The sequence below is a fragment of the Microtus oregoni genome, unplaced genomic scaffold, assembly GCF_018167655.1.
Source record: "Microtus oregoni isolate MIOR12 unplaced genomic scaffold, Mior012 000020F_ref0000438, whole genome shotgun sequence".
Taxonomy (NCBI): Eukaryota; Metazoa; Chordata; class Mammalia; order Rodentia; family Cricetidae; genus Microtus; species Microtus oregoni.
The window spans coordinates 3,855,275-3,865,431 of record NW_024543079.1 but is presented as its reverse complement, the minus strand read 5'-3'; the positions used below and the strand labels follow the sequence as shown (position 1 = coordinate 3,865,431).

At 51.5% G+C, this 10,157-nt stretch overlaps 1 long non-coding RNA gene across 1 annotated transcript; it reads right to left on the bottom strand.

Annotated features, from left to right (window-relative positions):
* Positions 1–8,221: 8,221 nt before the first annotated feature.
* Positions 8,222–9,163, bottom strand: LOC121460061. Its single transcript, XR_005976032.1, has 3 exons — positions 9,133–9,163; positions 8,358–8,453; positions 8,222–8,245 (listed from the first exon to the last, which is right to left on the bottom strand). It is a non-coding gene; the product is annotated as an uncharacterized LOC121460061 (long non-coding RNA).
* Positions 9,164–10,157: the final 994 nt, after the last annotated feature.

The window sequence follows — 10,157 nt, the reverse complement described above, 5'->3', positions numbered from 1 at the left end:
TTCAATCTGTCAAATGGCCTTTTCCCTGCGGAAAATGCCACCAGATGGGAATGGATTAAGTCTGTCACAGAGCTGGTTGCAGCCAGAGGTGAGGGGCTTTGGAGCAACCGTTGTCCAGAGAATGACTCTTGGACGACACTGGTGAATGATGAACCCAGGGCACAGTGGACTAAACGGGCATCTCTGGAGGGCTGACCCACAGCAGTGTGCGTGTGTGTGTGTGCAGGCGTGCATGTGTGTGTGCATGTGTGTGTGTGCATGCATGCATGTGTGTGTGTGTTTGAGCACGTGTGTGTGTTTATTTTATGGGTAGGTGGTGGGGGATATAGCTCAGTGGGTACAGTGCTTGCCCAGATGCACAAAGCCCTGGGTTTGATCCCTGGCCTGTATTCTAGCAGGAGGAATAGGAGTTCAAAGTCATTCTTGACTACATACTATGTTTGAAGCCAGCATGGGGTAGAGAGCCTATTTCAGAGAGAGACACACACAAAGGGTTCTTTTAGGAAACTGGCTCGTGTGGTTAGGGAAAGTGCCATGTCCAAAATCTGTGGGTGGGCTGGCAGACTGGAGAACCAGAGACAAGCCAACAGCCAAGCTCAAATCCAAAGTCGAATCCTGAGGGAGGGAGGCTCAGTCTGTTCTTCTAGTCGGACCTGCAGCTAATTGGATGAGGCCTCTCCACAGTATGGAAGGCAATCTGTTCCCTTTAAAGCCCAGGGTCCCAGAGCCATCTAAAACAATGTTTAGCCACATGTCAACACCATGGCCCAGGCACGGTGACACGTAGAATTACCCATTCACAAGGGTTCAGATTGTCAACACTTTACTGTGTGAACATGTGTGTGTGTGTTGTTGTTGTGTATGTGTGTTGGTGGTGGTGGTATGTGTGTGTGCTCATTCTTCTTTCTGTTTCCCAGTTCAGAGATAATAGGCCAAGCAGTGATTTAATTAATACAGTTTCTGTGTGGTTATTTTGGGAGTCTGGGCTGCCTGAAAATGAAAAAGCAGCCTCCTACTACATGCATGTCTGTGTATGGGTTTGTACATGTGGGTACAGGCAACTTTAGAATCCAGGAGAGAGTGTTGGATCCCCTGGAGCTGGAGCTATGGGCATTGAGTCACCAGTATGTGTGCTGGGAACTGGGTTCAGGTCTTCTGCAAGAGCACTGTGTATCTGTAATTGCTGAACCAACCCTCTAGCCCCGTGCTTGGCTTTTTATGTGACTTATGGGAATCTGAATTCAAGTCCTAATGCTTGCCCAGCTCGCCCCTGGCTTTGAAACCATGCTAGGAAGCAATCACCCTGAGGCTGTGCCCTGGCCAGCACACCTGCTGCTGGCAGTGACCAGGTGTCTGTGTTTCTCTGTGTCTGCGCTGTTGCTGCAGCTTCACCTCTTTAGTGCGCCCACCGTCCGGGGTTCGAGGTGTCCCTTGGGACGAGGGGACACCTCCTGCTGCTGCCTATTTGGAACAGTTCTGCTTTGAGTCACGAAGAAGAACCATGAACATTCATGTCCATCCCTCCTGGGTACAAGCGGAAATCCTTCCAACCAGTAGCTTCCATTCTGGGGGTGCAGCGTTTAACTTCAGCCCGGGTGAGGAATGGTATTTCATCCTTAACCCTTGTCCCCCGTTCACACACGAGAAACCAACATCTCCCTCTGCACCCACAGCCGTGTCCCGTGAGTGGGGGTGAATGGCTCGCCTTTCCTCACAGTACTTGGGAAGCTCACTCTCGGCCGCCTACTGAGGAATGAAATGGCCCAAACGATGCAATTGGCAGAACCACCAAGTAGTCACATGTTCTAAATAAAAGTGGTTGCCCCAGTGTCCCTCCAGCAGCCAGGGACAGTCCTACCCTTCCAGATGCTCGGGCTATGTCAGTGAGCTTCCTGCCCGAGGCGGAGCTGTTCTGTGTGTGCTGGCTATTCATGTTATCTTAGTGAGGCTCTGGCTCCTCCCTGTGTCCTGTTCTATTGGGCTGCCTCTCCTCCACTCTTTTTCTTTTCTGAGGGTTTTGTCATTTATTCTAGATATTTATTCTGGTGCCTGCTTCTATCCCTCCAGGGTCAAATATCTATGGATATCTATGGACGTCTATGGATAGAGGGGGATGGGGCAGAGGACAGGCGATCCAGGGCCCAGCGGAGGCTGGCACACAGGGACTGAGCACCACCGGGAAATGGAGGGACTGATAGATGGCTGTGAGTTGAAGAGGAGTGTGGGACTTCACTGCTGTGTTTGGCTCAGGGGAGCTCACTTCTTTGAGACTATTCGGCCTCAGCCATCACAGAGACCTGTGGTTCAGACCCGGGCCTTGACATGGTCATGTACACAGCTACGCCTGGCCCCTGTGTGGCAGCCCTGGGACCTGCTCTGCCCTGTTGACATTTGTGACATCTCTCATACCCATCCCTTCCTGTGCCTGGCTGTTTCTGAGCCTCATTACACCCGGGCACGAAGACAGAGGTTCAGGCAAATGGCTCGTGAAGCATCTTTTTAAAGGTTAATGGTGGCAGTTGAGGGAAGAGGGGGCCGTGATTGGATGTGCTTTGTGATGGTTGTACTGTTTTCAATTAAGTGAGAATAAAGAGTCTAGTGTTCTGGCAGATACCCGACTGGCTTACCAAGGAGCCCGGGAGCCACAGCGTCCTGGGGCTAGACTATCGCTTCCCCCATGAGCTGTGTTTTTCCATTGATAATCTGCTCAGGGGAGGGCAGTGGGTCAGGGGAGCCCAAACCCAGAGTCCTGCTTGGCTGCATGGGCTGTGTGGAGAGGGCTGTGCAGATGCCACAGCCTGAAGAGGTGGCCTCTGGGCGGAGGGTGTCTGAGCTCAACCTAGGTGCTCAGGGTGTAAGTTTTGGCTGCTGTTGACCTGGGGGAAGGAAGCAACCACTAGAGAGCCCTGCTGTATCCCAAGCCAACCAGGTCTCACCTTGATTCAGGTAAAAACCATCAGAGTTGTCATCAGTCTGAATGAGACAAGGCTTGGCCACAGTGACAAAGGAGGATAGTCAGGGACACAGCAAGTCATCCCCTTCCTGGGCCTCCATTTCCCCAACACACATGCATGTTCACTCATGTATATGTCTGTATCACAGTCACACATACACATGTTATCTTGCATGATAGTTCATGTTGGCTGTCAACCCGACTGACTTTAGGGCCAACTGAGGCACTGAGCTTCCGTGTGAGGGATCGTCTAGACTGAGGTTAGCTCTTGGGAATGTGCGTGAGGAACTTTTCTTGGTCATATTAACTGAAGTGGGAAGACACACCCTAAATTTGGGCAGCATCTTCCGACAGTGGCCCCCACACGGGGGATCTGAGACCTTAGCTTTTTGGCTCATCGACTTCGCAACTCGCTGGCGAGTTCAACTGCTCTGCCATTGCCGCTGACGCCACCTCACTGCCACTGCATCCCAGCCCTGCTATCGGTACTCAGTTTCTTTGTGTTCCCAAAGTGGCCTGAAGACCAGAGTCCTCCTTCTGCATGAGGGTGAGACTGTGGAGGTGTCGAACCTCACAGGCTGAGCAGGCACTCAGTTCTCAGCCTCTCCAGCGGGAAGGCAGCCATTGTCAGACTAGAGCAGATGGTACATAAGTCAACCCCAGCAACTCCCGTTTTAATAGATCTTCATCTTTATTGCTCTGTTCCTCTGGAGAATTCTGATTAATAGGCTTGTATTCATGCACTCACACACTCGTGCATACAGCCATATGCACACCCATTACTCACATGTCCACTCTTGTACATCTGTCTACCCATGCGAACATGCACACATGGCCATACGCACATCCCATGTGAGCGCACACATGCACACACATACACTGACCTTCATAACTTCTCAAATAGACACTCACATATACATATTCACACACACACCCATATACTTGTTCATATTTGTGCTCATTCACACACACGTTCATAACACACGCATACACAGACACATACTCTTACACATAAACACATCATACTCACTTGAACTCACAGATGGGCAAGCCAGGCAGAATTAAAATGCCAGGCATGCCCGGGCCTCCTCACAGAGCCCCTAGGAACTGCTCTTCATTGGAGGGAGTCCTGGTTGACCCCGGTGACCCCCTTCACCTCTCCATGGCAACCAGCCTGACACCTGTTTATCAGGTTAAAAGCCACGGGCTGACATGATCTCTCATGTTAATTTATGTAAGTCAGCTGATCAGCTGTTTACCAGGTCCTGTGAGCTGAGGCGGTGGGCTCATGACTGACACCTGCTACATCGTGTGTGCGGGGGAGTTTGGTACAATTAGGTTGAGGTTGGGGGGTTAAATCGTGTGAATACAGCCCCTGGCAGCGGCTCACAGCACTGAAATCATCAAGCGCTGACCCCCAAGGTTATATAAGACCTAGTGAAGTCTAGTGTGTCCATCAGGAAGTGGGTAAAACATACAATTGCCAACTTGATGGACACTCTCCCAACCTGCCCCCCTTCAGTGGGGGAGGAGGTGGCTGGGGGTTCTGAGTGTGCCCACACAGTGCTCTCCAGTAACAGGAGGTGACCAGGGCCGTGGAAACCCAGGCCAGTTGGCAGGCTCTACGTCCTGCATTTTGCCCTCTCTGGCTGTGGGACACAGTGGGTTTGTGTCCTCACATTGTTGTCCCCGCTTTAAGGGTCACTTGCAGAGAATGCTAAGTGGCAAGCACCAGAGCTCAGCGTTTGATGCTCTGTGGGGACCCGAGCAAACCTTCTTTGTGAGCGGTGACAGAGCAACCGGCTGCTGTCCTTTAGCCGGGAGGGGACTCACTCTGCCGTGGCTTCATAAACACCCGTGAAATCAGCCTGTGTTCTCTAGCTGGGCAGACTTTGATTCTGAGGAGGGGCTCTGCCCTAGTCTGGCTCCAGCTGGAGAGCAGAGTCCGAAGCAATCGCCAAGCAACCACTTGTGCCAGTTGCTCAATGGGGCGAGAGATTGCTTGTGAGCCACTGACGCCGTGATTGCCGGTTCCTGACTCTTCTCAGCTGGCCTGGGTTGGGGCTCTTTCAGGACCCTGGCTGCTGCAGTTGGATGAGCTCTCTTCCAATTTTAGCTTCCTCTCCGGGACCACCCCAGGACCCAGGCGTCTGGCATCACACGAGGAGTGCGAGTTATGTTCCTTGAGGCATCAGGAGGAGGCTGCGGGCTGTGCATCCACCCTCCTGACCTTGAAAGGGGGCTCTGGGTTGTATGTGGGGGCTGGTGCATGGGACACCAGGGGCTGCCATGGCAGAGAAGGATGATGTGATGCTCCCCCCAACTCCCCAAGCAGGTTACTCCTCTCTGTCCCAGTTCTTGCCCCCTGGGACCTTAAGGGGAGGAACTTCCACTGAGCATCAGGTGCCTGCCACTCACTCGTCTCCCTTCAGTCTCTGCCAGGCAAACACTGGCAACCCTTTTTGCTCCTTCTCTGGGACAAGTCACTGTCCCAGCTCTATAACGTGGGTTATTGCTGTGGCTTGTGGCACCTGGGCAGCAGTGACAGCCAAGCGTGCAAGGCACTGGCTCTGGGCTGAGAGAATTGGACTGGGAGGGCCGAGGAGCTCACTTCTCTTCCTTCCTATTCCTGTGTGCCTCCAACTCTTACCTGAGTCTTTCCTATCTCATCAGAAGTCCCTGGTGACATCCAAGCCCTTCTTAAGATGCTTCAACCTGATTACCAAGGCCAACCCAGCCCCACAGAGATCTCCTGTGCAGGCTCCAAATCCCATCCCTTACCTGATGGAAACACAGAGCTTGTCACAGAGGGAGCCACTTGTGAGAGCCACGCAATGCACCTGAGACCCACCCTCCACGCAATGCACCTGAGACCCACGCAATGCACCTGAGACCCACCCTCCACGCAATGCACCTGAGACCCATGCAATGCACCTGAGACCCACGCAATGCACCTGAGACCCACCCTCCTGGTGTCCTTCTGCCATAACACAACCCCAGCGGTGAAGCACCTTCTAGCTTCTTCAGGAGCCCAGGGAGGGGGTGAGGTGCACTGTCATGAGGACTGCATAGGGTATGCAGCAGGTGCCTGTAGCACGAATTCTAATTGTTCTTAATAATAAAAACCTGAGTCAGCTATAGGCATTAATGCTAAAAGATTAGAGAAGCAGAGTGGCCAGCCGCTAGAGAGTTCTTACCTCTACCAATGTTCAGACTAAAGGGGTGATCCTGTCTCTACAAATCCTCAGACTGCATCTCCGGGCTGCATCTGTCTCTGCCAAACCTCAGACTGTTGCCTCTGACTGCACTGAGCTCCTGTCTCCTCTCGCCTTATACTCCTCTCTCTGCCCAGCCATGTCACTCCCGTCTCCACCTCCTTAGTGCTGGGATTTAAGGTTCCTGATCCCAAGTGTTAGGATCGCCTTACTGTGAGCTGCTTCTTTGTTAGACTGGATCAATTCTGTGTAGCCCAGGGTGTCCTTGAACTAACAGAGAGATCTGTCTGCCTCTGTCTCCCGAGTCCTGGGATTAAAGGTATTTGCCTCCACTGCCTCGTCTCTAGTGGTTTAACTCTGCACTCTGATCTTCAGCCAACCTTTATTTGTTAAGACACAAACAAAATATCGCTACAGGGGCTTCCGCCTCCTCGAGAGCAGGTTCAGTGGTACAGGAGGGCAGGGCATGGCCGACCCTAGGACAACCGATTCTCCAGGCCTGGGATTATTCACGAGTCAGTGCTGACATCTTAGTGGATGGCTAGGAATTATATGCATCTTCTGTCCCCACCTACACACCAGCAGGAGAGCCCATATTCACCGTATGTCAGGTACTGAGCTAAGCATCTCCACTTTCTCAGTCCTCACCGCAGCTCTATGAGATGGGACTATGAGTGTCCCTGTGCTTGCGATGAGGAGACAGGCATGGAATTAACCATTTTGGAGTCTCTCAGCTCGGGTGTGGTATCACTGGGACTGGGGCTCCATGTTAGCCACTCGCTAAGAACCTCGTAAGTGGCCACAGACTTAACTCTTGGCCATCAGAGGGAATTTCTCAGAGGTTCTGTTGTAGCCCCTGAAGGGTAGTGAGGCTGTTAGCAGGTTTTAGGGGTAGAGCCTGAGTGGCTGAAGCCCAACAAGGTAGGTTTGGCCACTTGTCCACAATATGCCAATGAAAGAGACAACTAATAGCAGAAAAACAAAGACTGTTTATTCAGTGGCTGTATGGAGAAAGAACAAATAAAGATGCCCGGGGGACCCCTGGATCATATTAGGTCCTGACAGTTTAGATGAGAGGCCTGCGGAGCTAAGCAGTCCTGGTCTGTTGTAGGAGGCTGCTTGTTTGTTCCCAGCTGCTCAGCCCCGAAATAATTACACAGAAACTGTATTAATTAAATCACTGCTTGGTCCATTAGCTCTAGCTTCTTATTGGCTATCTCTTACATCTTAATTCAACCCATTTCCATTTATCTGTGTATTGCCACGAGGCTGTAGCTTACCTGGTAAAGTTCGGGCGTTTGTCTCCCATGGGGCTACATGGCTTCTCTCTGACCTCACCTTCTTTCTCCCAGCATTCAGTTTAGTCCCCCCTCTGCCTAGCTAAGTTCTGCCTTGCTATAGGCCAAAGTGGTTTCTTTATTAATCAATGGTATTCACAGCATACAGAGGGGAATCCCACATCACTGGTCATGGTTGGGCCATCCTGTTTGGCCATGGTCACACACGGTCCCATCCACTTGGTCAAGATGTGGCCCTGCTCGCCACTGATCCATTGTCCTCTCAGCTCATCTCTCCTGCAAGATGTCCTGACAAGTCAGAACTCTGTGAAATCCCATTCTGGCGACAAATTCCTTCTCTGGCTATTACTGGGTTTCTGTGGTTTCCTTTCCTAAGCATCTAATTCTGGGGGCATCAATTCTTTGAGAGTTATTGTCTCAGTGGTCTGATTCGGCTCCTGCCAGGACGTTAACTCTGGCCTCACTCTTGCTGACCTCTCTGCCAGGAGCCCCATCCTGTGGCCACTCCTGGGCCCTGTACCTCTTCTTCCTTCAGGAGTCAGATGAGATGTCTCCTGTTTCCCATGTCACACCCAAGCATGCCTGACCCTCACCAACCACGTCACTTCACCTGCCACCTCACCAGTTGCTACTTGGTGGAAAGCTACTCGTCCTGGGAACTCCTGTATCCAAAGGCTTGATGCGTCCAGGATATCAACCCAGTTCTGGCTCTGTTCATCACGGCCTGAATGGCCTTCTTGGCTCCAGAGTGCCTTCAAGCATTGACCGTGGGGTCAAGCCTAGAATGAGCGAGGTCCAGGCATTTATTTTAGAGGGTTCCTGTCAACCTTAACAATTTGTTTAAAGAAAGAATATCAAAATTCTCTGTCAAAAGGCAGGGGAGGGACTAACCTGTAAAAATGAGGGCTCTCAGTTGGGGAAGTCTACCTGCTTTGTTGTCTGTAGCCGTTGGTTTGTGGCTGTCTACTCGATACAGTCTAGAATCACCTGGAGAAAAGAGTTTCAATGAGGGACTGTCTAGATTGTGATGGCCTGTGGGCATATCTGTGGGGGACTGTCTTGATCAGAAGGAAGGCTCACCCACTGTGGGTGGCGCCATTCTTTGGCAAAAGGTCCTGGATTTTGGCTGAGCGCTGGCATGCCTGCATTTATCCTTGGCTGTCTGCTCTTGACTGAATGCAATGTGACCAGCTGCGTCAAGCTCCTGGCTACCTGCAATGTCCTCACTGCAATGGATTGAGACCTAGAAGTCTGGACCCAGTAAATAATAAGCCTTGTGCTGCTTTTAACAGTTTTTTTTTTTTCAGCTGTCATGGGCTCTGGAGGGCTAATACGTTAGGTGGGAGGAACAGAAACATTTAAAGACTCAGAGGAGGAGACACGGTAGACAGCTGAGGAACCTGTGAGGATGTTAATCTGTTAGTTCTGCATGATGATAGGAAATGAACATATGATAGCATGCAATCAAGCAACGTGACATTAAATAATTTAATACAAATGTGACATTAAATAATAAAATTATTTTGTGTCTGGATGTTTTGCCAGCATCTATGCCTGTGTGTCACAAGTCCGCCTGTGCCCATAGAGGCCAGGTGAGGCTATCGAATCCCCTGGAAGTGGAGTTACAGATGGTTGTGAACCGCTGTGTGGGTGTTGGGAATCAAACCTGGGTCCTCCAGAAGAGCAGTCAGTGCTTTTAACCTCAGAGCCATCTGTCCATCCCTAATATGACATTTCCTTGTGATGGCTGGGTGCCAGTTCTTCCCCGGCAGGCCCGCACTATACACAAGAAGAAAACAGAACAAGTCAGATGTAAAACAACACGTCCCCATGCAAAGATTGTCAAGGCAGTCATCCACATACTAACCCGTTACTTCACTTAACATACGGTTGGGGACATCTCTGTTGTTCCCACAGCTGCTGTGCTGGCCGCCTGAATGTGGCAGTGAATGCGATCCATCTGTTGACAATGGATTCCAGCCTCAGAGGATGACAGGGGCAGGTAAACACATCAGCCAGCAGCTTCAGGGGGAGATGATGCAGGAACAGGTGCAGATGGGGGAGCGGGTCCTGGGCAGGGAGGGAGGGGGTCCTGGGCAGGGCTATCCTCTCATACGGTGTGATGCAGGAGGGCATCCCTGAGGAGGTGACTCCTGAAGACTCAGGGGGGATCTGGGAGGATGGCACACATCACAGCTCAGAGGAGGGGACGGGGCAGAGAGCTGAGAGACCTGTGGGGATGCTAGTGTATCTGAAAAGGAGGGTGGTGGTGGGAGATGGGGTCTGGACACATATTAGCCGATGTCGAGGGGACGGGAAGAGGAGTAGGCAGCACTAGTGCAATGCTGTTTAAATCTCTGCATCCAGGAGGTGCTCACCTGCCTGCCATTCCCCTGGTGAATCCACCTTCACTCCATCTCACGGGCCTCCCCAGTCCAGACCTCTGACGTTGTACCTTTGCTCAGTTGATCAGCTGATGAACTCTGAGTCAGGTGATCATCCTGATCCGAGAGAGAACTGTCTCTCTTAAGGCACCATGGGAAACTTTAAATACAGGTAAATAAATCGTGATCTCTCCATGGAAACAGACCAGGGGAAGAGTGTGTTTAAACAGTTCCAGCATCAGGGCGGTCATTCATTCTCTTCGTTGGAGAGTCTGCTACACTTTCCAGGAATACATTCTCTTGCCCA